The sequence below is a fragment of the Microcaecilia unicolor genome, chromosome 2, assembly GCF_901765095.1.
Source record: "Microcaecilia unicolor chromosome 2, aMicUni1.1, whole genome shotgun sequence".
NCBI classification, from domain to species: domain Eukaryota; kingdom Metazoa; phylum Chordata; class Amphibia; order Gymnophiona; family Siphonopidae; genus Microcaecilia; species Microcaecilia unicolor.
The window spans coordinates 575,180,996-575,208,559 of NC_044032.1; the positions used below are offsets into that span (position 1 = coordinate 575,180,996).

The 27,564-nt window shown below is 42.4% G+C and overlaps 1 protein-coding gene across 3 annotated transcripts in view; it reads right to left on the reverse strand.

Annotated features, from left to right (window-relative positions):
* Positions 1 to 27,564, reverse strand: part of IRF2 (interferon regulatory factor 2) — a 160,479-nt gene that overhangs the window by 116,215 nt on the left and 16,700 nt on the right. The window contains exon 1 of one of the 3 annotated variants that reach the window (XM_030191503.1): positions 5,318 to 5,332. The exons of the other annotated variants lie outside the window; for them this stretch is intronic. The gene's annotated coding sequence lies outside the window, so the exon portion shown is untranslated. Of the gene's footprint in view, positions 1 to 5,317; positions 5,333 to 27,564 lie in introns of those variants that run through there. 3 annotated transcript variants of the gene reach the window in all.

Sequence of the window (27,564 nt, forward strand, 5' to 3'; positions counted from 1 at the left end):
TTTCTGCTGTAGCTTATCTGTACTAACATCAATTGTCTATGACTTAGCTTTTCACACTCATTCACCACACAAGTTGTTCTATATATAGGTATGAATGTGAAAAGCTAAGTCATAGACAATCGATATAGGTAGGGGTGGAAGAATTTTGTTACAAACTTGATGACGGTTTTTATTCTTGAATTTTTTTTTGTCTGTTATGCTATTTGATTTTTTTGTATATTCAGAGTATTGAGTAAGTTTATTCTGCTGAGTCATCAATAAAAAAAACACTGAAACTAAGTGGTTGATAGTAAGGCAAACAGTATTTGGATAGGTTTTCTAGAATATTTTTCTACATTGTTATTCTGCAGATGTCTCCTTCACTCAGGCTGAGTTGGTCTGGCACGTTGACGGGAACTGTGTTGAGAACAACAGGCTGTACTAGGAATAGTAGTAAATTTAAAAAGAGCAAACAGACACTGTGATGTGTTAGTATTTCTTCTGCTGAATTTGCAGACGATATGTAAACCTTTCAAAAATGTCAAACTTGTCAAAAATGTCAAACTTGTTTTTACAAATGTCTAATAAAGTTGAAGTCAGTCCTTTGAGCCCCCTGCTTGCACAGCCAAATCATTTTTGAAATGGATTCATGAGGAAAGCAAGAAGCTGGAATCCTGCAGGGGACTATGGGCCCCTTTCACTAATCAGCGCTCGTGATTCCTTGCATGGCAAATGCGATGCAGCCCATTCAATTCGAATGGGCTTCATCACACTTGTGACGTGGGAATTGCTAGCACGGTTTAGTAAAAGGGGCCCTTAGTTTACAGAGCCTAGGTTATATGTAGATTTTGGTTTCTGTTTCAATTATCTGGTAAGCACTAAAGATGTATGAATTATCCAAGATGCACTTTCATTTCCAATTATTTGGAAACCATCCAACCACAACTGTAAAAGATAATTCTACCTGTAACAAGAAATTAATAAATATTTTACTATCATGGGCTTTAAAACTCAGTCTTTTCAATGAGAGAACAGCTCCTTCCTAAGAGATGAATACTTGGTAGTGTTAGTCTGGTCGTGAACCCTTGAACCTAGGCCGAGGCCTAATATAGCTTTTAGGCCAAGGCCTAGGATAGACCGAACAGACACTACACATGACCCACGCCCTGCCCACAGACACGCAACCAACTTGCACTAAGGGGAAGATAGGGCATTCAGGCGGGCCTCATGGCCTAACAGGAATCCACTTGCTCAGAATAGAGTCATGCGGGCCTCATGGCCTATCAGGAACCGAGTCACACCCAGGGAAGGGAGAAAGGCAACACGAGGGGTCCCCACGGGGACTAGAGCACCAACACACACTAGGTGCTCCCTAAAACACAAGGTAAAGGGAACTAAGGTAACAATAGGAAACACGTCAGGCTGTACCCCACAGCATACAAGGGAAAATGAGGGACTGTGGAAATATGGATACCGAAAGCAGAGACCCACAGAAAACAGGGGAAGGCAAGGCAGCAAAACTAGAGTGCAGGGCCTGACACGCACCCCACTCAGAAAGAGTGGTACATAGCCAATAGAGAGGGAAGGGACAGCAAACAGAACTAAAACAGAACACAAGGGAAAAGACTGCTCTGAACATACTGCTGCCTGAGGGAGTAACACTGCAGACAAAGGGTTAACCAGGCTGAGGACTCACAGCTGTCCAGGCAGTACACTGCAGTCAGGGATTAACTAAGTACAGGGAGAGAACAAACAAACAACCCCCACGGAGGCAAAGGGTTTGAGTCAGCTACAAGGGCAGGACACACCAAACACAGAACAAAAGGGTAGCTCCAAGGGAAGGGACGAGGCAGAACTCACCACTCAGCCCAGAGCCCTAGAAAGAGAGAAACCTAGGTGCTGAGGCTGTACTGATCTTGCCTTCAGTCCTAGCCAGGAAGAAAAGAGCGCAGAATCTCTTTGCTGAGGCTTAGTAAACAAACAGTTATATATCCTGATCTTCCTAGGTACTTTTCTAGGAAGTATGAAAATGTTTAGTTAGTGTTATAATCGATCCATATTTCAGTTACCTGTTCTTGTTTGCTAATTGCACATTTATTGTTCAGTGTTCAATTTTTATGAGAATAAACAAAACTGTTTGTTCACTCTGTTTGTCTGGACTAATAAAGAATCTTGGTGGTTTATTTGTTGGGTCTGTGAGTGCTTTCTGGGAACTGTGGGACCACTGGGAGTGTGGTCCCAGTGACCTAGAAATCACTGGGGATAATTTGAGAGCGAGAGACTTGCCAAGGGGCAGCTGTGACCCAGTCAGTGGGAAGAGGGTGCTAGTGTAGAGCACACGCAGCAGGTGCAGGCGGAACTGAGCTGTGCTGGGGACAGACCCTCTAAGTGGTCACAGGGTAACCCCAGGTGGGTGGCTAGCTGTTTTGTGACAGAAATTGTATATAAAAATGCTTCCCAGGGCAGGTTTGATGGCTCAGGCTGCAGTATAGGCAATTTACGTGTGGATCCCCATCTTTTGGAGCCAGTAGAATCTAGGGACATTTACGAAGGTATTGCATTCAAACCCATAAAGGTTGGAGATATGGATGTCTCCACTATGGCAGTATCTGCTGGCCTACAAGCAGCACTGAGAGTATATCTTGAACCTTAGACCAGGGGTAGGCAACTCCGGTCCTCGAGAACCACAAGCAGGTCAGGTTTTCAGGATATCCACAATGAATATGCAGGAGATAGATTTGCAAGCACTGCCTCCATGGTATGCAAATCTATCTCCTGCATATTCATTGTGGATATCCTGAAAACCTGACCTGCCTGCGGCTCTCGAGGACCGGAGTTGCCTACCCCTGCCTTAGACCAAAGAGGGCTTCTTGAGCTATCTAGCTGTGCTATCTTGGGGGAATAGAAACATGGCACTAAAGTTGACAGAACGAGAAAATGGATAAAAGATGAAAAGAATTTAAGAATGTCCAGTTCTCATGGTGTACCAATGCTAAGGCCATCCAAAGATCTTGTGTTCTCCCTATATCTCCAAATGAAGCGTGAATCAATGATCTCCTGAATAAAGGCATTAGATCCAGTTTTGGAGCAAGCTAAAATCCACATCCTTCACCTAGAGGTTCATCACTGTAACACCCAGGCTATATATAAACAGTAGCAGTGGTTCTCAACTTCAATGTTCATGAAGTATCTACTTTATCCATGATGAACATGCATGAGATATGTACACATTTTTCAAAGACTCAGTTAATTTGCAAATTTTGGGTTCCTCCCAGTGGCGTAGCAAGGGCGGGGCAGTGGGGACGGTCTGCCCTGGGTGCACGCTGCTGGAGGGTGCAGAGAGCAGCCGCGTGCGCCTGTTGGCTCCACTGGTTCCCTGCACCCTCTGCCCCCGAACAGGTTACTTCCTGATGCACCGGGAAAGGGGGGTCGTGCTGCACCCGGGGGGGGGGGGGGTGCGCAGCGGCGATCTGCCCCGGGTGGCAGCCGACCTTGCTACGCCTCTGGTTCCTCCTCCAATATAACAGCTGGAATTGAGAACCTTCTGCTACAGCAAACACAAACCTGGGAGGTCTACAGGTTTAACACAAACATTCCAAGAGTAATATTGCTTGTCAGGTCTCTGGAAAAACATTAAGCGATAGATAATAATATTACTGCTATCCATGCAGGCTGGAAGGAGGAGGTAGCTATATCATCCCATAACAGATGAAGCTAAAACAAATGGATGCCACTAAGAACTGGAGCAGGGGAGAGAAGGACCAGGAAGTGAAAGTGTCACATCATATCCACCATAATCTGTAACACTTCGAGTCTGGAATGGAAGGGAAGAACAAAACTTTGAGCGTCCTCCCCAACCAGCCAATCTCTTGATAACCAGAATTCAAAAGTTCCCAAGTAGGCAGATTAAAAAAAAATACAGAGAAATCTCTAGCAGCTCTGAAACCCTTCCCTTTACCCTCCCTTCACCACAGTAAAAAACACTGAAACAGCCTCCATGTGGGCATGAAGCCAAGCTGTCGGAAGAGATTAACTAGCTGAAGGGTAAATAAAAACTACAATTTCACCAGAAGAACAAAAGTATACCTGCTTTTATTTTGTTTCATCAAGTACTGCTTGCCTTATAAAAATAATGCATTTGCCATACAGAAATAAGAATGTTATTGTGTTACCAGATCTGTGAGGAACAGTTAAGGGCAACCACAGAAGAAACTTAATTGCAACTAAACCAAGTCTGCAGTTTCAAGGCAACTCTGCAAAGTCCATCATTGTAACCATATTAACAAGAAAAATAAATTTTTCAGCAAAATAGCAAATATCCAAATGCAGTATCTTTAGTTTTATTTTCAAATATATATATACCATAGCTTGTCATTCTAGTATATTCTTTCCCATAAAAAGAATTGTCTACAGCCCAGCAGTCTTGTACCTAACAACTATACACCAGGAACATATCTTTGCTAAATATGTTGTTACTCTATGTGCTATTCCACTATCCTGCTTGTTTTAAGCAAGAACAACTGAATACATGTCTGGTCCAAAATAAAATGTCTTACTAAAGGCATCAAGCGACAAATTCAGAAGAACAAAAAACCTCAGCACAGGTCAAGCAAAGCAAACTGGCACAGCGAAGGAGACAAGAAGGATGATGACAAAAATCTCTAATGGAAAAGAGTTTACATCAAAAGTTTTTAGCAATAAACTTTTGATGTGAACTCTTTTGAGTCCATTAGATGTTTCTGTCATCATCCTTCTTGTCTCCTTCGCTGTGCCTATTTGCTTTACTAAAGGCATCAGTCGTCCCAAGCTGTAAGATGATTTCCCATTCAAGCATATGCCCTTACAAAGGCAATATGGCAGCAGATGGCAGCCAAATATTTTTAGACAAGCAACAAAGCCTGTTTCATGAAAAATGAAATGGGACCTAGGAAGGCTGTCATCTAAGCAATTTCTCCTCTCTCCCCTGCCCTCCCCTCCATGTCCAGTGATTCTCCCCTCTCATCCATGTCCAGCGATGCTCCTCTGCCCTGCCCTCCCCTCCAATCCATGTCCAGCGATTCTCCTCTGCCATGTCCAGCGATTCTCCCCTCCCGTCCCATCCAATCCATGCCCAGTGATTCTCCTCTGACCTTCCCTCCTATCCGTGTTCTGTGATTCTCCCCTCCCATCCATGTCCAGCGATTCTCCTCTGCCCTGCCCTTCTCTCCCATCCCATGTCCAGCAATTCTCCCCTCCCCTCCATGACCAGTGACTCCCCTTTCCCATTCATGTCCAGCGATTCTCCTCTCCTCGCCCCTCTTCTCCTTCCTGCCGCCCTGCTTTAAGCCATTCATCTTACCTCAGGTCGCATCACCTCCAGCCTTCCCTCTCAGTATCCCGCCCTCCACTAACGTCATTTTGTCTTTCCGCAAGGGCCTTCCCAACTCTCAAAGTGTTATTGGTCCAGGGTGGTAAAGCAACGTGAATCTCTCCGGCTGAGTGCCTCCCTATGCCAGGTGCACCTTGGGGTCATCTTCGACTCCTTCCTCTCCTTCTCTGTACATATTCAGCAGACTGCTAAAACCTGTTGTTTCTTTCTCTATAATATCACCAAAATTTGCCCTTTCCTTTCTGAGCACAGTACCAGAACCCTCATCCACACTCTTATCACCTCTTGTAGAGTTTGAACTGTACCAGGGGCAATGGAGGGTTAAGTGACTTGCCCAGAGTCACAAGAAGCTGCAGTGGGAATCGAACTCAGTTCCCCAGGATCAGAGTCCACTGCACTAACCACTAGGCTACTCCTCCACTCATAAGTGCATTCACTCTGCAGCTCCTCAATACCTCTCCACTCTCATCTCTCCCTACACTCCTCCCTGGGAACATCTCTCTTATCTGCACCCTTCTCCTCCACAGCTAACTCCAGACTCCATTCCTTTTATCTTGCTGCACCACATGCCTGGAACAGACTTCCTGAGCTGGTACGTCAAGCTCCATCTCTGGCCGTCTTCAAATCTAAGCTAAAAGCCCACCTTTTTTATGCTGCTTTTAACTCCTAACCCTTATTCACTTGTTCAGAACCCTTATTTTATCATCCTCACTTTAATATTCCCTTATCTCTTTTTTGTCCTGTTTGTCTGTCCTAATTAGATTGTAAGTTCTGTCGTGCAGGGACTGTCTCTTCATGTTCAAGTGTACAGCGCTGCGTACGTCTGGTAGCGCTATAGAAATGATAAGTAGTAGTAGTGCACTGACTTGCAGTGCTGCGGGCCAGAGATAGCTGGAGGAGGAGGGCTACCGGGCCCACTTGGGCTATGAAGCCTTGAGATGAACTGCTGCACATCACCTCAGATGACCCTGCTGCTCCCATCTAGGAGTTTTAATTCACTCCTAAGCTGCAGTAAAGAATCAGCACTAAAAGGTCAGTTAAAAAAGTGTCAAAATTCAGTGCTTGCTCTATTATTTTATATCAGGTACAATTACTGGTTTGGCAGATATGCATATTGATTGCATCAGGAGTAGGGTTAGGACGGGAAAATCTGACAATAAACTACTATAAGCTGAACTAATCAACATTCTTTTGTTTGTTTTTTTCATTTGTTGAATGACTTTCTAAATAAAGTCAACAGTGATTTTGGCTGTGTTCCTTTCATTCACCTCGGAGGGTCAGGAGAAAACTGAAATAATTAACCATAGGATCTGTGAAATAATTACCTCCAGAATGGGAAACACACTTTGTGGCCCAGAAGATTCTACCTGCTCCTGTGGACTTGTCATTTCTACCGAGACTACAACTTCCTGGGGCTTTTCCCTACTTGTGTAGCCCCAGCCATCGATGATTTATTTATTTATTTTTGTTACATTTGTACCCCGCGCTTTCCCACTCATGGCAGGCTCAATGCGGCTTACATGGGGCAATGGAGGGTTAAGTGACTTGCCCAGAGTCACAAGGAGCTGCCTGTGCCTGAAGTGGGAATCGAACTCAGTTCCTCAGTTCCCCAGGACCAAAGTCCACCACCCTAACCACTAAGTCCATAGTGTAAACATTTTGATCAGCGAGTGCCTGTGGCCTGGTTGTGCTTGATTTGCGACAATTAAGGATATAGGTGACATGGCAAAGAGATTTTCAGTAGCTGAACCACGTGAGTGGAATCAACTGCCACTGTTATTAAGATGACCACAACCTGTTGCCACTTTTAAGTGACTGTTGAAATACCATTGGTTGTACTAAGCTTTTGCAATGCTTTGAGTCCTGGCTAGACCAGGTGTACTTCTTTTGGCCTCTACAATGACTTTTTTACATTATTAATTGTGTCTGCATGTATGGACTATGGTTGTGTATATTGCTCTTTATGTTTTATTATTATGCATGTGACTTGTACCACACCTTAGGTAAAGGCAGGCTATAAATAATAAACTGTGAACTATATACAATATTTGACCAGGAGCCAGGGACTGTTAACTCAGCAATGGTTTGTGTAGGTGTGGCTGTTGAGTGACGGCCAAAATGCTCTTCTTCTTCAGGACTGTAAATTTTGCCTCCACAAGCTCCTTTCCCAATTCACCTAGCACAGAGATGTGTTATTGTTTTTCTGATTATTATTATGCATTTGATTGTTATATTTTTTGTTTACTGACAGTGAAATTCAAAGGATCTTGTTCAATGTCCTTTGCTCATAGGTCAAATCTCCCCTGCTTGGCCCTATTATCTCCATTCTTCACAATCTGAACACAATACCAAGATCCTCATCCCTCCCCTTCACCCACGTAAACCTCCTTTCTTCTGGTCCCTCACATATCTCTGTGGCTCCCTCTTGTCCTGTGGTCCTCCAGTCCTGTGAAGGGAATTAGAGGGCCACAGCCCTAAGCTGTGAAGCCAATAGCCTTCCATCAGCTGAAAACTCCTGGAAAGGTGCATGTATACCCTGCCAGTCTCCAGACAACACTTCCCCCTAAGCATATTACAGATAGATAGAAAACCATTGTAAATTGAACTTTGGTTCAAGGAAGGCAGTATATGTTATGATTTAATCCACAGCTATGCAAACATGTTGGTCGGAGGGTTGCATTGACAGCTGTGACTGGGTTAGGGTGTTGCTGCAGTCTGTGGCTTAGGTAGCAGGAAGGGGACCCCAGTACAGTCCTTATGATATATGAAGCCAATAACAAGAACTGCCCTATGAACACCTACCCGTGGCTACCAATGCTGCTGCTGCTGCAGCCAGAATTTTAGCCCGGACTAGCATCAATTTAAAAAGAAAAATGTTAACCACCCATGAAGCCCCTCTCTCAGCCCATTATCACCTATCTGTGGCCCGTCACTAATGCAGATCTCCCCAAACAAACTGTGGAAAATACTTACGTTGCCATAAAGATTTATTTAATAATGCTTTTTTAATATTATGTGAAAAAAAGGTCTCAACAGAGATTGTGGTGCTAATATTTTTGCACCTCAAAATTTTTATATTTTTGTAAGTATAAGATGTTCAAAGATTTTCAAAATATAAACAGCATACATCTTGCAGCTTTAAAGTGTGCTGTTTATATTTTGAAAGTCTTTGAGTATGTTACAGTTATGAAAATATAAAAATTTGGAGATTATGAAGGAGTGGAGTTTTTTTTTTGGTCAATGATGAGCTTAAGCCACGGTGGATGCTTTCTTCAGCAAAACTATTAGCACCACAGGCACTGTTGAGGCCTTTTTTTTCTTCCAATATTAAAAAAAGCATTATTAAATAAATCTTTATGGCAATATAAGTATTTTCCATAGTTTGTTTTGGGAGTGTTCTTATATTTCTGTGGCAAGATCAGTGAAGTTTTGAACTGATGCAGATCTCACCAAGACCATATTACACCGAGCCAGAAGATATTTGTGTATAATTACAAGTGGATTGACCAGCACAGTATTAGAGGTTTTGGCTTGCGGACAATAGCTTGCCTGCACCTGCCTTAAACCTTTCCAGTCAGCCAGCCTGCCTAAAAACCTGGAATCAAACAGAGTCTTGCACATGGCACCATTATCACTGCACCCTAAAATCAGTCCCAGAATGAAATAAACCTGAGTTTAAGAACTGCTTGCAGGCCCACGTTTGGGGAGCATGTTGCTTTATAGAAGTGTGTATAATTATATACAAGTCCCTGTATATAATACGTAAACTGTTTTGACTGTACCACAGAAAGATGGTATATCAAATCCCTTCCCCCTTTCCCCTGGTGCATTATAGACTGAACAAAATTACTTAACGTTTTGAAAAAAAAATGAAAGCATTTCTTTTTGGCAGGTCTTTGGGGGAAGAATAAGATGTATGTTTTTATTTTGATGTATTTTAACATTTTTATATTTCAATATCCCTGTACTCCATCTACATTGTGCTGTATGCAGATTGTGTGAATTAGAAATGTTATTAAATATGAAAGCATACTATGAAAGTCCTCTTTTAATTAATAACATTATAAACAAATAAAAACCAGTTCAACTAAATTGCACTGGACTACAGTACATTTGTTAAGCTCCTGGAGTTGTAATTTACATTGGCAAGTCATCATGTAATAGGACACTAGAAAATAATGCATGTTGTTTCAAGAAAAAGATTTGGGAAGAAAGAAAATGTTTTTGAACTGAATATAAAGGATCTCCCAACTTAGTATTCTAAAGGGAGGGGGTACTTTTTATTTTGTTGGGGGGTTTCTTGTGTTATACCTAGGGTTAGAGTTGGGCACAGTTGCCCTGGGCCTCCATGCTACAAGGGACCCTGAGCCTGCCTCAGTCTGAAATACAGCCTGCTGGTGGGCTCTGGGGCCCCCTTTTAAAATTTCTGCCCTGGGCCTCAGCATGGTTGACACCAGTCCTGATTAGAGCAAGGAGATGAGTGGAGAAAGGACTGGTGGCCAGGCTGCAGATGAAGCCCAACCAGCTGAAGGATCTAACCCAACCCATAAAATGAAACAGCCATAAATTTAGAATGAACAGCAGCAAATAAGGGGCTCCTTTTACAAAACTGTGCTACTTATTAGCGGCATAATGAATGTGAAGAAGCCCATTCTATTCCCATGGGCTTCTTCACATTCAGCGCACTGCTAATCGATAGCTCAGCTTTGTAAAAGGAGCCCAAAGTGAGGATTCTTGATAAACTACATAGCATGGATCAATGACTTCTAGGAAGTGGGTTCTTAGCTGGCTGGAACATACTCTGCATCTTAGTGTTTTTGCAAAGTTAATGCCTATCAACCTGTGGCAAAACACATTAAAATGTCAGAAGAGCAGCCCAATCAACATGTTTGCTCCAAGTAACATGCCTTTACATGCACTCCCTAACTGGAGTAGCTACCAAAAGGTAGTTAAAAGAACAATCTTGAACACTGTGTCCTTTCTGTTCTTTAAGCCTGTGCCATTGCACAAAAGCAAGGTTATCACTAACACTAAAAGCTTTGCATGCACACAAGAAACTGATTAAAAGATAATGGGCCTGATATCTTAAACAATTTAACCAGAAAGGAGAGCCTCCTGCCTGATTAAAGTGTACTGACCAAAGCAAACTCAACCAGACAGTGCCAGTGAATATCTGGGCAGTGAGCAGCTATCCACGTACTGCAGATTATTAGCACCAGGTCCCAGACAGCTGATTGGTCATGTTGGAGTGCATATATTAAGGTCCAAACTATATGCTGTTAGCTATCCAGGTCCCCAATGTTCAATGGTCTGGCGCTAAAGCCAACAGCACAAACCCCATAGCACAAGAACAGCACAGAAATCCAGCTCTCCATTGCTCAAAGAAAACGGCATTCAAGTTTTATGAGTGTTACTAAACCGAAAACAAGGGGGAGGAACGTGCTTGGTCCATGCACACAAAATTTGCACAGTAAGTACAGTTCCTGTGTGCATGCCCAGGTAAAACCAAAAGCGCAAGTACACATCGGTGCCGTTCTGCGCCTTTATGAAAACTGATTGCACTTTAATTTTTGAAAGGCAAATATTTAAGCACAGAAAAATAGGCCCCAATGTGTGCTTCCATTTTTGCTTGGACTCACACACGTGTTTATTTCTCACTATCAGCGCTTAGAGGCTGAACAGGCTTCCTTCCGCTTCCAAAACAATACAAAACTGGCAGTTTAATGCAGTGTTTCTCCAGTCTGTCCTGTAGTACCTCTTTACCAGTCAGGTTTTCAGAATATCCACAATGAATATTCATGAAAGAAATTTGAATATAATAGAGGAAGTGTATACAAATTAAGTTCATGCATATTCATTGTGGATATATTGAAAACCCAACTGGGTACTCCAGGACTGACCTAGGAAACACTGGTTAAATGTTTTGTGTTTATTTAAACCTTGTTATACTACTCAAGAGCAAACTATCTGAGCAGTTTGCAAATATAAAGTATCAATATTTTGAACGGAAAGGAACTACATGTATTCGATAGGAAAGGGATAGGCAAGGAGGGAGAGATAAAGTATTAAAACACTGTTCCCTCTAAGTTGAGCGGGAGTCCTCCATGTACAGTGCTGCCAGTAGGGGGTACTGTTTCACTTTCACTTTTTCAATAGTGAGGGACAAGCAAGTTCTGTGGAACTCCAGGGAACCTGCCTGTCCCTAGAGAAAACACAATACTGAAGCACCATCACCTACTGGTAGCAATGCTTAGAGGGAACTGTGTATTAAAAGCTAACAGTCCAGTCAGTAAAGTATATTCAGCATGGTTTGTACCCTATTCTTGGGATGGGAGAAGGCAGGGGTGGGCAGAAATTAGTACGTACGCATTATAAGTTGAAGGCATCACAAAATAGAAAAGTCTTTCATTCTTGTTTAAATTTTGGATAAGAATATTCTAGTCTTAGAGATATGGGCAGGGAGCTCCAATGTGTGGGGGCTACTACTCTGAAAATGTTTGCTCTTATGGTGTCAAGACCAATGGTGTGGAATGAAGGAATTGTTAAGCAATTATGCTGAGAGGATCTGAGGGATTGTGGGGGTAAGTAAGGAATCAACAGGTGAGAAAGGTATAACAGTTGTCATGAGTGAAAGATTGTATGACTAAGGACAAGAGTTTTATATATTATTCTATGACAAACTGGCAGCCAGTATTCCTGATGAAGATGGGGAGTTACATAGTTATATTTGTGTGAGTTGGTAATTAGTTTAACCGCCAAGATTTGGACTATTTTTGAACGATCTAAACTTACACCTAGAACTTTAGCAGTAGGTCCAAAAACCACTATTGATCCAGCTATACTAACGGGGGTTGTAGGTTCTAGATTATCTTTCCAAGAGAAGATAACCCCTTATGTCTTGTCTGGATTCAGTTTAAGTTTGATGTTATCCAGTCAGCTATTCGGTCCAGTTTGTTGTTTAAGGCAATAATGTCTTGGGCTGAATTGCAGTCAAGAATCCTAAGATTCTGTATATCATCAGTGATTAGATAAGGGTAAGCAATGGAGACATAAAGATTTTGAAGAGTATAGGAACAAGTATGACACCTTATGGAATGTCACATGGGAGTGTGTATGTCTGAAATTGTGATTCCAGCCAAAGTACTGTGTATGAACAATCCTGAAGGTATGAAGAAAACCAATCATGAACAGTATCTGTAATGCCAATTTTGTGTAATCAATAGAGTAACAAATCACGATTAAGTAAAACAACGCTGTCAAGTCCAAGGATAGAAGAATCACTGTTTTTCTCTGATCAAGGAGGTAGTTCATATATGTTAAGGGTCATTAATTTTATATACTGCCTTTCTGTGGGTAGAATCAAAGTAGTTTACATATATTATATGCAAGCACTTTACCTGTCCCTAGTGAGCTCACAATCTAAATTTTTTGTACCTGGGACAACGAAAGATTAAGTGACTTGCCCAGGGTCACAAGGAGCTGCAGGCGGCAATGCCCAGTGGTGCTCTTTCAGTACTTTGATGACATCTGAAACCCCTCTGGTTAGGATGTAGCGAGTTACCTTTGTCTAGGAAGTTGTTCCTGGACTAGATATTCTATTATTTTAGAGAGGAATTGGGAGGTTAGAAATAGGACAGAAACTGGCAGGATTAGAGAGGCCAAGGGTTGTGTCCTTGAGATGTTTGGGTGAATCAGTGCATGTTTCGAAGTCGATGAACGTAAGAATAGCCATACTGGGTCAAACCACAGGTCCATCTAGCCCAGTATCCTGTTTCCAACAGTGGCCAAGTCAGGCCACAAGTACCTGGCAGAAACCCAAATAGAGACAACATTTCATGCTACCAATCCCAGGGCAAGCAGTAGCTTCCCCACGTCGGTCTCAATAGCAAACTCTGGACTTTTCCTCCAGGAACTTGTCCAAATCTTTTAAAACCCAGATACGCTAACCGCTGTTACTACATCCTCCAACAAAGAGTTCCAAAACTTAACTATTTTTTGAATGAAAAAATATTTCCTCCAATTTCCATGTAACTTCCTTCAGTGTCCCCTAGTCTTTGCACTTTTGGAACGAAAAAATATTTCCTCCAATTTCCATGTAACTTCCTTCAGTGTCCCCTAGTCTTTGCACTTTTGGAACGAGTAAAAAAAATTTGATTCACTTCCACTCGTGTTCTACACCACTCAGGATTTTGTAGACTTCAATAATGTCTCCACTTATCTGTCTCTTTTCTAAGCTGAAGAGCCCTAACCTCTTTAGCCTTTCCTCATATGAGAGGAGTTCCATCCCTTGCTGTTCTTTGAACCTTTTCTAATTCCGCTATATGTTTTTTCAGATAGGGCAACCAGAACTGAACGCAGTACTCAAAGAGAGGTTGCACCATGGAGCGATACAGAGAAATTGGTGATGATCATATTACAAAGGTAGGGCAGAAGTATACTAGAAAAGATTTTTATGTAATGTGATGGAATTGGGTCATGAGGAGCAGTGATTATTTTTCACACTGTTTTTTTTTAGGACAGTTGCAATAGATGGAAGATTAAAGGTAGAAAATCTGCTAGTATTCTGACCCAAGGGTGGGCATGAAAAATCTATTGGATTGTTGGAGCATGTGGGATTCTGAATGAGGGGGCCCTGTTAATGTGTAGAGAGCTGTTATTGTCATCTGGGTTGGAGAAGTGTCTGGAGATATGGTTAGGACATGCAGGATTCCATACAGTCTAGCTGAATGTGGGGCTTTGAAGATTTGTTTGGAGTAATATTCCTTCTTTGCCTGCTGAATAGATATTTTATAGAAAGATGAAGCAGTTCTTCTGAATAGGTTTAAAGTAGTAGGATTACAATTTGTTTTCCTCCACCTGTGCTCTAAGTGCCAGAGTTGGCACTTTAAGGTTTGAAGAGAGTGGTTATACCAATGTTCCGTGTTCTGACAGGCATTAGAAGTTGAAAAGGTTTGAAGGGGGGAGGCAGTGAATTATAAGCCTCAAGAAGGGATGAATTCCATAAGAGAGACTGTTCTTTGATTGTGTTGGAAATGAAAGCTTCTTGAGAGAGAGAGAGAGAGAGAGTGTGCGTGCGTGTGTGTTTGATTAAAACTATCTAGGGTTAATTTACTTAGGTCTCTATAATACTTTGTCTTACAATTTGGCTTGGGTTTGAGACTAGCCCTGAGAAGATACTGGTCTGTCCATGGAAGAAAGAGGCGAGAAACTATTGTGACATCTAATTTAAGGAACTTAGAATTAATATCTCTATATATAAAAGGCACCACCAACGTTCTAAATGAAGCCTCCAGCCGGAAGTGTGAAGGGGCAGAGATATCCGGTTTCCCCATGAGTGTCTGCCCCGCCCTCGCTCTCTCTGTAACACAAACAGTGAAGGAAAACACCGCAAAGCACGAAATCAAATCGCTCTCTCTCTCTCTGTAACAGTGAAGGACTCAGAGGGGAGAGGGGAGAGAGGGCAGAAGCCCTCACTATCTCTGTAACATAAACACAGCACAGCAAGAAACTTAACACTGAAGGACTCGACTCCGAGGGGGGAGGGGACAGACAGCACAGGGGAAGGGAGAGAGGGCAGAGGGCAGGGACACACACACTCCCACATGCACACAGAAGAAAACCTTGCTAGCCCCCGTTTCATTTGCATCAGAAACGGGGCTTTTTTACTAGTGTTATCTAAAACATCCCCACTGAGTGAGTGGGCCTATGAATAGTTTGTATTAACTTGAGGTCAGACAGAAGAGAATGAAAATCTGCAGTGTGTGGGACTTGATTATTTTCTAAATGAATACTGAAATCACCTAGGGTATCGAGGCAAACAGATGTAAGAAAATGAAAGCTTATTGAGGACTGTAGCAATTGGAAAGAACTACAAGAGATGGGGGAGATTGATAAAGCAGTTGAAAATCAGTTAGGAAATGGGTATATAAATGGAAAGAAAGACTCTCAAGAACAGAACTTGTATTTGAGAAAGAATCTGAATTGAGAATGATATACAGTAAAGTGTCGATTATCCGATGTAAACGGGACCGACCTGTTGTTGGATAAGTGAAAAGTCAGAAAATACAGGAAACAATGGCAACCCCTCAAACTGCATAAACAAAGGCTGTAAAATCAGGGCCCTGGGTCACAATGGTGCTGTTTTACTGTAAAAACAGAGTCCAGGGTCTAAAACAAATTGTTTCAGATGCAAAACTTCCCTCTGTGCTACGCCGGAAAACAGAAAGAGCCACAATGACATCACCGGGGGGGGGGGGGGGGTCTGTCTGATATGTTGGATGGTTGGATTAATGAAGATCGGATAAATCAAGATTGTACTGCATTACAGCCAACATTTCAGAAGAAATCCTCTCAAAACTTTCAATGTCCCCCTCCCTCCCAGTGTTAAGGCCAGCATTTTATAACGGTCTGGGTGCCTCCAAAGACCCAGATATTCAGTACGGGTACCCGGATAGGTGCCGGCACAAAATATCCAAACCTGATTCTGCCTGCAACAATCAACAATGTAAAAAACACTGGCCATAGTAGGCTGAATATCATCAAAAGATTAATTATTTTAAGCCATTTCTCGAGTGGAGGAGTAGCCTAGTGGTTAGTGCAGTGGACTTTGATCCTGGGGAACTGAGTTCGATTCCCACTGCAGCTCCCTGTGACTCTGGGCAAGTCACTTAACCCTCCATTGCCCCTGGTACAAAATAAGTACCTGAATATATGTAAACCGCTTTGAATGTAGTTGCAAAAACCTCAGAAAGGCGGTATATCAAGTCCCATTTCCCTTTCCCTATTTGAGATTCTAAATGGAATGTTGAGATTCTGTTGCTACTATTGGAGATTCTAGATGGAATGTTGCAACTATTGGAGATTCTGCATGGAATGTTGCTATTCCACTAGCAACATTCCATGTAGAAGCCTGCCCTTGCAGATCAGCAATGCAGCTGCGCAGGCTTCTGTTTCTGTGAGTCTGACGTCCTACACGTCAGACTCACAGAAACAGAAGCCTGCGCGGCCACGTTGCTGATCTGCAAGGGCAGGCTTCTACATGGAATGTTGCTAGTGGAGGAGTAGCCTAGTGTCACGATTGTGGGCATGACCCCTCTCAGACTCACCTTATTTCTGGCGGTAAGCTTCTGAGCTGGCTGCTGTCTGTTCTTCCTGAGTTAGCTCTGCCTCTGTCTCTGTGTGCTGGCTGCTTCCAGCATGGCTCTAATTACTTCACTATACTGCACCTGTGTGTGTTAAACCTCTCTGTGCTTCAGTATGCTTTCTGCCTGTGTCCTGTAGTGGTGATATCATCAGCCAGGGCCTTGATAAGGAAGTTCTTCCATTCAGGGCCTTTGCAAACGCCAGAGGTCCAGGTTAGTGTTGGTGCAGTTAGCATTTCTGCCTTGTCTTGCTTGCCTTGCTTCTTAGTTAAGGTTCCTAGTCTGTATTCCTTGTTTGTTAGTCTCCTGAATCCTATCCTGAATCCAGTGCTGTTGGCTCCCTTTCCCTCCTGTCTGAAAACCCTGAATCCCTTGTGCAGTTAGCACTTCAGCCTTGTTCTTGTCTGGGTGCCTGTGGGCACTTCTGAATCCTGTCTGCTTTTGGATTCCTTTCCCTCCTGTCTGAGAACCCTGAATCCCTTGTGCAGTTGCACTTCAGCTTTGCTTTTGTCTGAGTGCCTGTGGGCACTTCTGTGTCCTGGTTCCCTGTTCACCTTGGGCTTCTGCCCTACCCTGGTTAGTCGAGCTTGTCTGAAAGTCCTTCACCCTATATAGCATCGATACTTCCTCTGTTTGTGGCTGGCTGTCTTCTGCTTCAGTTCCCCTCCTGCTTGTGTCTGCCCTGCTTGCTTTCAGTTTCCTTCCAGTCCGGTCTGTTTGGAAATCCTGAATCCTGATTCCTTTTCTGAACCCTGTTTTGGCCAAGCTTGTTTAGTGCCCCTTCTATGTGAGTTTCCTGGTGTTCCAGCCTGCTAGTTCCAGTACCAGTTTTCCTCCAAGTCCTGCCGGCTGCCTGCACCCAGGGGCTCAACCCCTGAGGAACAGCAGTCAAGTGTCGGTGAAGCCTGGTTCCAGTCCAGTGCCAGTCCGGTGCATACCAGTCCGTTTGTCTGCGTCTGCAGTCCTTGCCTTTGCCGGTGTGCTAGTCTAGTGTTGGTTGGTGGGTTTTGCCTGCTGCTGCCGTTCCTCGTCAACAGCCCAAGGGCTCACGATTGCTCCAGAGTCCGTGCCTGCGTGCTCCGAACCTGAGAGCCTGACACCTAGTGGTTAGTGCAGTGGACTTTGATCCTGGGGAACTGAGTTCAATTCCCACTGCAGCTCCTTGTGACTCTGGGCAAGTCACTTAACCCTCCATTGCCCCTGGTACAAAATAAGTACCTGAATATATATATGTAAACCGCTTTGAATGTAGTTGCAAAAACCTCAGAAAGGCAGTATATCAAGTCCCATTTCCCTTCCCTTCCCAGTGTGCAGGTCAGGCAACGGTACCTTCCTGCTTAGAGGCAATTATTTCAGTTTTCATACGACACCGTAACTAGGACACCTTTGCTACGGGAAATTGGGTGTAGAAAACAGTAAATGGAAAAACAAGAGCCAAAGTGCTTAATATTCAAGATACATTGGCTGAAATAAATGGTGTTTAATTTGGTGCCTTAAAAGATATAATCCACACGAGTAGGCAGACATGGAAAACCTTCTCAGCGATGAAGTCAGAATCTGCACTGTCTGACACCCAATTTTACCAATGGCTTCAGATTAGCTCCATGGTAAAAAAGAACTCCAAAGTCAGGTTACACGCCCGGTTCCTGGCCCAAACTCCAGAGCTTATTGATTTTAATCTGAAGCTTCAGCACATTGGTCACGCTGCTTCCCACATTTACAAGTACCTTCTTAGCCACTCCTGCACTAAATGTACTGGTTTGCGTAGATGCTGGAAGGAGGACATACAACAACCTATGTCTGATAGGCAGTAGGAACAGCTTTGGAAGTCCCTCTTCCGGTGCTCTAACTCTTCTAATACTATAAAGTCTATGTATTTCTTTATGCATAGATCTCTTTGGACGCCTTATAAGTTGCATGTTATCAATTCCTCTAACTCTAGTATATGCTGGTCTTGCCAGTCTCAAGTGGGTACTGTAAAGCATCTTACCTTTGAATGTGTGTGCCTTCGTCAGCATTGGCTGGAAATCTGGTAGCAGCTGGTAGACATTTTTCACCTTCCTGGCTCACTCACTTATCAATTTGTGATTCTCAGGGATCAGTATTACAAGAGTCTGCTGACTCCTAGTGAAGGGGCTCTTGTTAGCACCCTGGTTTCTTTAGCATTGAAGGTAATCTTCTCCCATTGGAAGTCTTTACATCAGGCTACCTACCAGGAATGGTGGAACTTAGTGCTCCAAATTTACAAATTCGAATCACACCTTGCAAAGAAATCTTCTCGTTTTGCTTCATATAGGGTAAAATGGCTACCACTTGTTGCTTATTTTGATACGGTACAATGATAAGTACTAAATTTGATGTGTTTTTTGGCATGTGCATGCTTTATACTTTGATTTGTATTCTCCAGCCCCCCTCCCCTTCCCCTCTTCCCTCCCTCTCTCTTGTTTTCACTTAATTTGATTCTGAATGTAGATTGCTGCTTCTTACGTGTGAGCTACGATATTGCCTTACTTTGTAAAATGTTACTTGTTGTTATGTTGTGAGCTCTTGATGGTATCTGTATCAAAAATCAATAAAAGAAATTAAAATTAAAAAAAAAAAAAAAAGTAGAAAGAAAGGTCCTGGCCATTTGAAGGAAGCCCATTCCATATGGATGTGCCATTTAAGCAGCTTGACAGTAGGAAGCAGCAGAAAAGAGTATAAAAAAAGGAAGAAATCTGTAGAAAAGGAAAAAAGGAAAGATGTTCAGGCCAGCCTTTTCTTCTAATGTATGGCTTGTTACACACAGAGAAAAAAAAATCAAGAAGTAGAAAGAAAGGTCCTGGCCATTTGAAGGAAGCCCATTCCATATGGATGTGCCATTTAAGCAGCTTGACAGTAGGAAGCAGCAGAAAAGAGTATAAAAAAAGGAAGAAATCTGTAGAAAAGGAAAAAAGGAAAGATGTTCAGGCCAGCCTTTTCTTCTAATGTATGGCTTGTTACACACAGAGAAAAAAAAATCAAGATTTTTAGTGAACTTTGTCGTTCACTTCCTATCCTTTAGATGCTACGTGCAGACAGAAGAGGTGATGCCTCTATATGTCTGTCCCCCTGCAATAGAATGGAAGACAAGCTGAAGTAAAGTAAAAGGACCTGCAGTTCTGTGTGTGCAACTAGCAGTTGGATGCTAGACATTTTCACACGATGCAACGCTAAGACTGTCTTGCCTGTTTATGGATATTGGAGGAAATTGGAGGGTCATGGGATAGGAGGAAATGTCCTATTGTGGATTAAAAACTGGTTGAAGGATAGGACACAGAGAGTGGGGTTAAATGGGCAGTATTCACAATTCTGGTCTCCGCATCTCAAGAAAGATATAGTAGAATTGAAAAAGGTGCAGATAAGGGCAACTAAAATGATAGCGGGGATGGGACGACTTCCCTATGAAGAAAGATTAAGGAGGCTAGGACTATTCAGCTTGGAGAAGAGACAGCTGAGGGGAGACATGATAGAGGTATATAAAATAATGAGTGGAGTGGAACAGGTGGATGTGAAGTGTCTGTTCACGCTTTCCAAAAATACTAGGACTAGGGGGCATGCGATGAAACTACAGTGTAGTAAATTTAAAACAAATCGGAGAAAGTTTTTCTTCACCCAACGTATAATTAAAATCTGGAATTCATTGCCGGAGAAAGTGGTGAAGGCGGTTAAGCTTAGCAGAGTTTAAAAAGGGGTTGGACGGTTTCCTAAAGGACAAGTCCATAAACCGCTACTAAATGGACTTGGGAAAAATCCACAATTCCAGGAATAACATGTATAGAATGTTTGTACGTTTGGGAAGCTTGCCAGGTGCCCTTGGCCTTGATTGGCCGCTGTCGTGGACAGTATGCTGGGCTCGATGGACCCTTTTCCCAGTATGGCATTACTTATGTACTTATGTACTTACTTATGTACTTCTTTATAAGCAAGCAAGGCAAACCAGGTTACACTGAAATGGAATAAGCTGCAAGTTGCTGGACTGACACTAATATCTAAAAAGCAACTCTATGTGTACATAAGGAATCACCTTGGTGTCCATAATAGTAAAAACAAACACCCTGAGCTGCACATTTCAATCTACCATTTAGCGCAGAGTTCATCAGCCAAGAAAGAAACCTGAAGATGGAAAACCACATACAAACTGAATACATGTTATGGGTGAGCTATAACACAGAACCAAAAATACAGGGGTGAATCAAAATATAAACCAGAATCATATACTATAACAAAAAAAATTTTGTTACCGGTAATGCAGTTATATAATATACAAACTTTTATTCAAATTGATATAAACCTTTCCATTTAAAATTCACTCTCACAGTGGCTCCAAAGGGCTTGAATAATAAAACAGAATGGTTGGTATAATAAAGTTTAAAAGCAAGGGATGCTTTCCAATGCATTGTATTTTATCAGGAAGTGCAACAGCAGTATTTGTAGATGTGCTTTTGCATACTATTTATCGGCGTTTCTTGACTGTTAAGATTGATTAGGCTGGGGTCCCTAATTAGTCCCAGTAAGCTGCCATCATTTATAGGTTTATAGAGAACTGAATTCATTTTTTTTAATGCTATTTTTGTATTACATAGATTTTTTTTTTGTATAGTTTGGTGAGTGGGTTTTAATAATATGTTTGGTGGCGGTGTTTCACATATATTTTAGGGTAAACTCTGTTCTTCCTGAGGATGCCAGGTGGCGAATTATGGATCTTTATAGAGGACAGATTCTGATCCATGGATTTTATTGCTGATAAAAGAAGATTTGGAGAACTTTTTATTCTGCGGAGTGCGAAAGAGGAAAGGGTAAATTTCCTTATGGGATTTTTTCCATATAGCCCTGATCAAGGCGGTTTGCTTTTGTAGATCCCTCAACAAATGATAATACTTTGGCATGTTTTAAGCCAATTTAAGATAGTAATTTTAGAAGCATTAAAAGCTTGATCTTCACTGATTCAGGAACATACTTTTGGACTGCAACATCTGATGTTATGGTTAGGTTTCAGGGATTGATTAATGGGATTATTTTCAGTGCATCAGATTCCTTCATTTCATCTCCTTAGTTTGAAAGTGAATTTTAAATGTAAAGGTTTACAGCAATTTGAATAAAAGTTTGTATATTTTATAAATGCATTACCAGTAACAAAAAAGTTTTTGAGATACAACAAATAGGGTGCCAATAACAAATATAAGTGCAAAGAAAGGCAATCTCTATTTGCAGACAACAGAACTTCAAGATATCAAAATGGGTTAGTTAGGGATGGTGCTCCATCCCTTCATATTTATAGTATACAGACACCTTGCTCAGCAGGAACCAGCAAATAGCTGGAAGAAAAACAGTAGTTAGTGTAGTCCCTCCATGTATTTTTCCAATCTTTCTGCATTAAAATTATGTAGTTCACAGATAAATATTAAACCTCTGTTTGGTATGTACATAGGACCTGCTTTTACCAAACACAAATGTACTACAATTAATACATGATCAATTTGAATTTATCATATGCACTGCAGAAGTTTATACAAATAAGAGCCATTGTCTTAAAACATGAGAAACAGACCACTATTTCTAAACCTGTTTCAGTAGAAATTACCCTGTTTTACACAGTTGTGTGCAAAAGTTTAGGCGCCTCTGTTCAGAATAATATTTTTATAGCACGACTGGACATACACAGCACTGTGCAGTGGTGATAAATACTATGACACAATATGTCTTGTCCCTAAGTGGATACCTGATTCAAAGGAGGATAAGAGAGACTTGTCCAAAGTCACAAAAAGTGTCAGTGGTAGGTGAAATTTGTTCTTACCTTCTAATTTCCTTTCCTTGTGTTACACTAGACCAGTCTAAATGAGTGGCTTATGCCCCCCCCCCCCCCATCCAGAAGATGGAAGCAAAGAACACAGACATAACCTGCATAAGGAGTAGTGCAGCTCTGGAACCTAAGAGTATACTATTGCCAAAGCAGATCTGAAACACCTGAATAACATTGTAATAATATTCCATAATCTTGGCCTATGTCATCATCATGATTTAACAGCATGGATCTACTATAGGGATCAGTGGTACAGCTCAACCTTACAGATCAACTTTATTAAAAAAAAATGTTACAGATAATAAGCCAGGTTCCAGCCATTGAACTGGGAGAATCACTAGTAGCCAGTCAAGTTTTTCAGGTAATCCACAATGAATATGCATGAGATAGATTTGCATAAAAGGCATATAGTGCCTGCAAATTTATTTCATGCATATTCATTGTGTACATCCAGAAAATCCGACTGGCTGGGTGTGTTCTGAGGACTTGGTTGAGAATCCCTGGACTATACTGAGAAGAGGAAAACTCCAGCAGCAGACTTCCCGGGCAGGTCCTGATCTAACAGTCCTCAAGGAAAGGAAATTAGCAGGTAAGAACAAATGTCACCTTCTTTTTCATTCAGCTAGACCAGTCTAGAAGAGTGGTAGGTTATCAGAGTTCTAAGGGCCATGGGGGGAGGGGAAAGAAGACCCTAATACACATTATCTTCACAAGGTGACAGTCCCTCACCCCATGAACCACCATTGTGATACTTAAAAATAGAGAAGCAAAACCAAAGAGGGCATAGTGCCCATAGTCTCCTGAACCACCATATCCAGGTGTTACTGAAGGTAGCACCCTTGTTACCATCCAGGGAAGCCTACAACTGCCAACCCCTGTAACCTCTGCTTAGTGATCTGTAACCTGTCATTAAAATTGTCTATAATACCTGAAGATTGGAGGGTGACCAATGTGAAGCTGATTTTCAAAAAGGGTTCCAGGGGTGATCTGGGAAATTACACACCGGCATGCCTGACTTCAGTGCCGGGCAAAATAGTGGAAACTATTATAAAGAATTAAATTACAGAACACATAGACAAACATGGTTTAATGGGACAGAGTCAGCATGGGTTCAGCCAAGGGAAGCCTTGCCTCACCAATTTGCTTCATTTCTTTGAAGGTGTGAACAAACATATGGATAAAGGTGAGCCGGTTGATGTAGTGTATCTAGATTTTCAGAAAACTTTTGACAAAGTTCCTCATCAGAGACTCTTGAGAAATTAAAAAGTCGTGGGATAGGAGGCAATATTCTTCTGTGGATTAGGAATTGGTTATTGGACAGAAAACAGAGGGTAGGGTTAAATGGCCATTTTTCTTAATGGAGGAGGGTGAATAGTGGCATGGCACAGGGATCTGTACTGGGACCACTGCTAATTAATATAGTTATAAATGATCTGGAAATTGGAATAACAAATTAGGTGATTAAATTTGCAGATGATACAAACTATTCAAAGTTATCAAAACACAAATGATGCTGGGGTCCACCTTAGGAGTCAGCACTCAAGAAAAACATCTAGGTATCATTGTACACATTATGCTGAAATCTTCTAAACAGTCTGCAACGTCGACCAAAAAAGCAAACAGGATGCTAGGAATTATTAGGAAAGGGATGCCAAATAAGACCAATAATATTATAATGCCTCTGTATCCCTCTGCTGTGTGACCTTACCTTGAGTACTGCGTTCAACTCTGGTTACATTATCTCAAAAAAGATATAGTGGAATTAGAAAAGGTTCAAGGAAGAGCAACCAAAATGATAAGGATGGAACTTCTCCCATATGAGGAAAGGCTAAAGAGGTTAGGGCTCTTCAGCTTGAAAGAGAGATGGCTGAGGGGGGAGAGTGTTGTAGTACAGGTAAAAGCGAATCGATTTTTCACTCTTTCAAAAGTACAAAGGCCAGGGGACACTCAATGAAAGTTAAATGGAAATATTTTTTTCTCTCAGAGAATAGTTAAGTTCTGGAACTTGTGGCCGGAGGATGTGGTAGCAGAGGTTAGCGTATCTAGGTTTTAAAAAGATTTAGACAAGTTCCTGGAGGATGGAATGGTAGAAGCCACTGCTTGCCCCAGGGCTGGTAGCATGGAATGTTGCTACTAATTGGGTTTCTGCCAGGCACTTATGACCTGGATTGGCCACTGCTGGAAGCAGGATACTGGGCTAGATGGACCACTAGACTGACCCAAGATGGTTATTCTTATGTTCTTATGAAGGAATCTACACAGTTAATAGCCATTGATTTCCACTAGTCCACCAAGCCAATGCCAGAACTCTTCCCCCTGATGACCACAGAGTGAACAGCCACAGAAATGGCTTGAGGAAGAGGGCTGAATACAGAGGTTTGGGCTGAGTAAACACACATACCCAGAAAACTACTCTAAAGGAGGTGTAGACTGCGATCTCAGAAGCACCACTAAACAAACCCGTTGACCCACCTTGGGCGAATGGGACAGGGCTAGGGCCCTACACAAGAATCGAACAATGTCTAGGCAGGCTACTAGAACCCTCTATTAACTTTTTCCTGGAACCAAGCAATAGAGATACATGCAGGAGGAACCCAAGGCCATAGCTAAGGCAAGTCTCTCACACTAACCAAACCACTAACTAGGAGAACCATTTGCAAAGCTCAGAGTCTTCAGCTAACTAAGGCTTGCGCAGGCCACAGACCTGAACTCAAGACTAGTATAGGGTAGAAACAGAAGAAACATACACCACCAAGAATCTTAGAGACTTTGATCAGACTATTTCTCAAGAATTGAGCTTTGAAAGATACTAGACCATGAAGATCTCCCACTCTCAGGCCATACAAGGATCTTCCACCAAAAGCAACACCCCAGAGAACAACATGGACTTCCCTGGAGGTAATACAAACAAAAAAGTGAGGACAAATGTGGAGGGAATCCAAAAAAGCTTTATTAGTGGAGAGGAAGCCAGATCTACCCTGTGTCTCCGGAGCTGCTGATCTTCCTGAAACTGAAAAAGAACCTCAGCTGCTGGACATTCACATGCAGCCCGCCCCTTCTTATTACCTGAAGGAAAAATAATCAGGGGAGATGAAAGGGGTCTTGGCCCAAGGTATAAACTACAGATCCCATGATTTGGAGTCCAGGGCCTGTAGAAGGCCCAGTCTCAGGAGATTGTGGGCAAAGAAGATTTGGGTACTAAAAGGGGACTAGAACCCCTGATTTAGGCCACAAGAGAACTTTTTAGACAAGAGGACTCCCTATGCCCCCCAAACTAGAAAGGACCAAACTAACTTTCCAAAAATCATAGAGGAACCATGCCGGTAGAAGCCTGGCTACCACCAAACTCCTCTGAGTGGACTCAGTCCAAAGACCAGAAAGCTGAATCTACTGCACTTGTCCAACAGGAAAGGGCTCCAAGATACAGATCTGAGAAATATTTGGTGGGAACCCTAGGAGAAATGTCCACCCTTCCACATGGGAACCCTAAGAGTGGGTAGGGTCAATGTCCCTCTTTGATCCCAAAAACCTGCGACCCCTACCAGCCTACCATTGCTTCTGAGGGCAAAAAGAGGTCTCCCTGAATAAGACAAGGCCCCTCCGTGAGAAGATTCCGACTATTCTTGTAAGGAACACAGCAGTCCACAACAGAGAGGAGTTCCCTCAGCCAAACTCTGTGCTCAGTAGTGCCTTCTTGGGGAGGGCGGGAGCAACCTGAGAAGTACTGCATATGACCTTTGACCTGCTGCATCAGGCCATCTACTGTAGACAAAAAAATACTGGCAAGTTTCATGACTGCACCATTCCTTATAACTGATGATATCATCACGAAAATGTCAGTGTTCTCGGTCTCATTCTGCTGGTTAGGAGCCATAACCTACTCATCTCGACTAGTCTAGCAGATGAAAAGGAAGTGGGATTTGAACCCTGACTGATTATCAGTTAATTGCTCTAACCACCAGACCACTTCCTCACCCATTTACGAATTCATTGAAATGTGTCAGGGAGTTCCTAAAGATTTCCACAGAACTCTATACTAAAAACACTAAAGCTGTGCTAAGCAATGATTGAACTGGTGATAGCTGACTTGAAGCACTTACACACTGTCATGTAAAGGACCTAAGCTCAATTTTCAGGACAGATAGGGCCGGGTGTGCTAAAAAGATAATGTTGACAGTCCTTGGGGAAGAAGGCAGCCCTAATTATTGCTCAACAGTGACAACAGCAGCCAGACTCGGGGTCAATGGTCTCTCACTGCAATAGCTGGGTTAAATTAGTTGCTAGGAGATATAGAAAAGGGAAGTGAGAAGCAAAAGTGTGTTGCAAATAAAGGTTCCTTGCACTGTAGCCTAAAACAGGCCAGTTTTGAATGAACTGGCAGCATAAAAGAGCAGAGAAAACTGCTAAGCCAAAACAATACTAAGCATCAGATCTGAACAGAACAAATAGCACATGGCTCATGGAACTCTTTGCAACCCCCTTCCCCTAATTGCACATTCACACATCTCACCTGGACTGAGGGGTAGGGTGGTTTGAATTGAAAGCAGTACTCAAAACATTCTTTTGGTTTAGAAATAACATGACAGTAACTGTGACGATATAACAAACCATGATATGTCACTGTCAACATATCTGAAAGGGTGGCTTTTACAGTTTAATCACGGAGTGCCAATGTCCCACAGTACAAAGTACTGTCATACTTCTCGATTACTGGTAGTACACTGACCCCCAGATTCTATGTATCACACCAAAAATTGCACACAACTGAATTGATCAATGAGCTCTTAACTAGAAATAATTGGGTAATAACAACCAATTATTTCAGATTTTTGGCTTTGATTGGCAGTTCTTCATGAATCCTGCTGTGTGCTATTCTAGAAAGATGGGAAAATTAGGTTCTTACCTTGGTAATTTTCTTTCCTTTAGTCACAGCAGATGAATCCATTACGAATGGGTTGTGTCCCTCAACCAGCAGGGGGAGATAGAGAGCACTGAAAAACCATAGTGCCTCATGGTCAACTAGCTCCACCTGCCTCTTCAGTATTTGAAGCTTCCAAAGCAGTGTTACATCGCAAAGTAGCATAACATGAACTTTCCTCACAGTGGATGAACGCCCCAAAACTGGAGCTATAATTCAAAGGAGGGAATGAACTCATCCTGCTGGAGGGAATGAACTCAACCTCCTGTAACAGAACAGAAATCCTGAAGACCGTTTTCCAACTTCTCCCAATGAGGGAACATATCTCCAGGAAAAC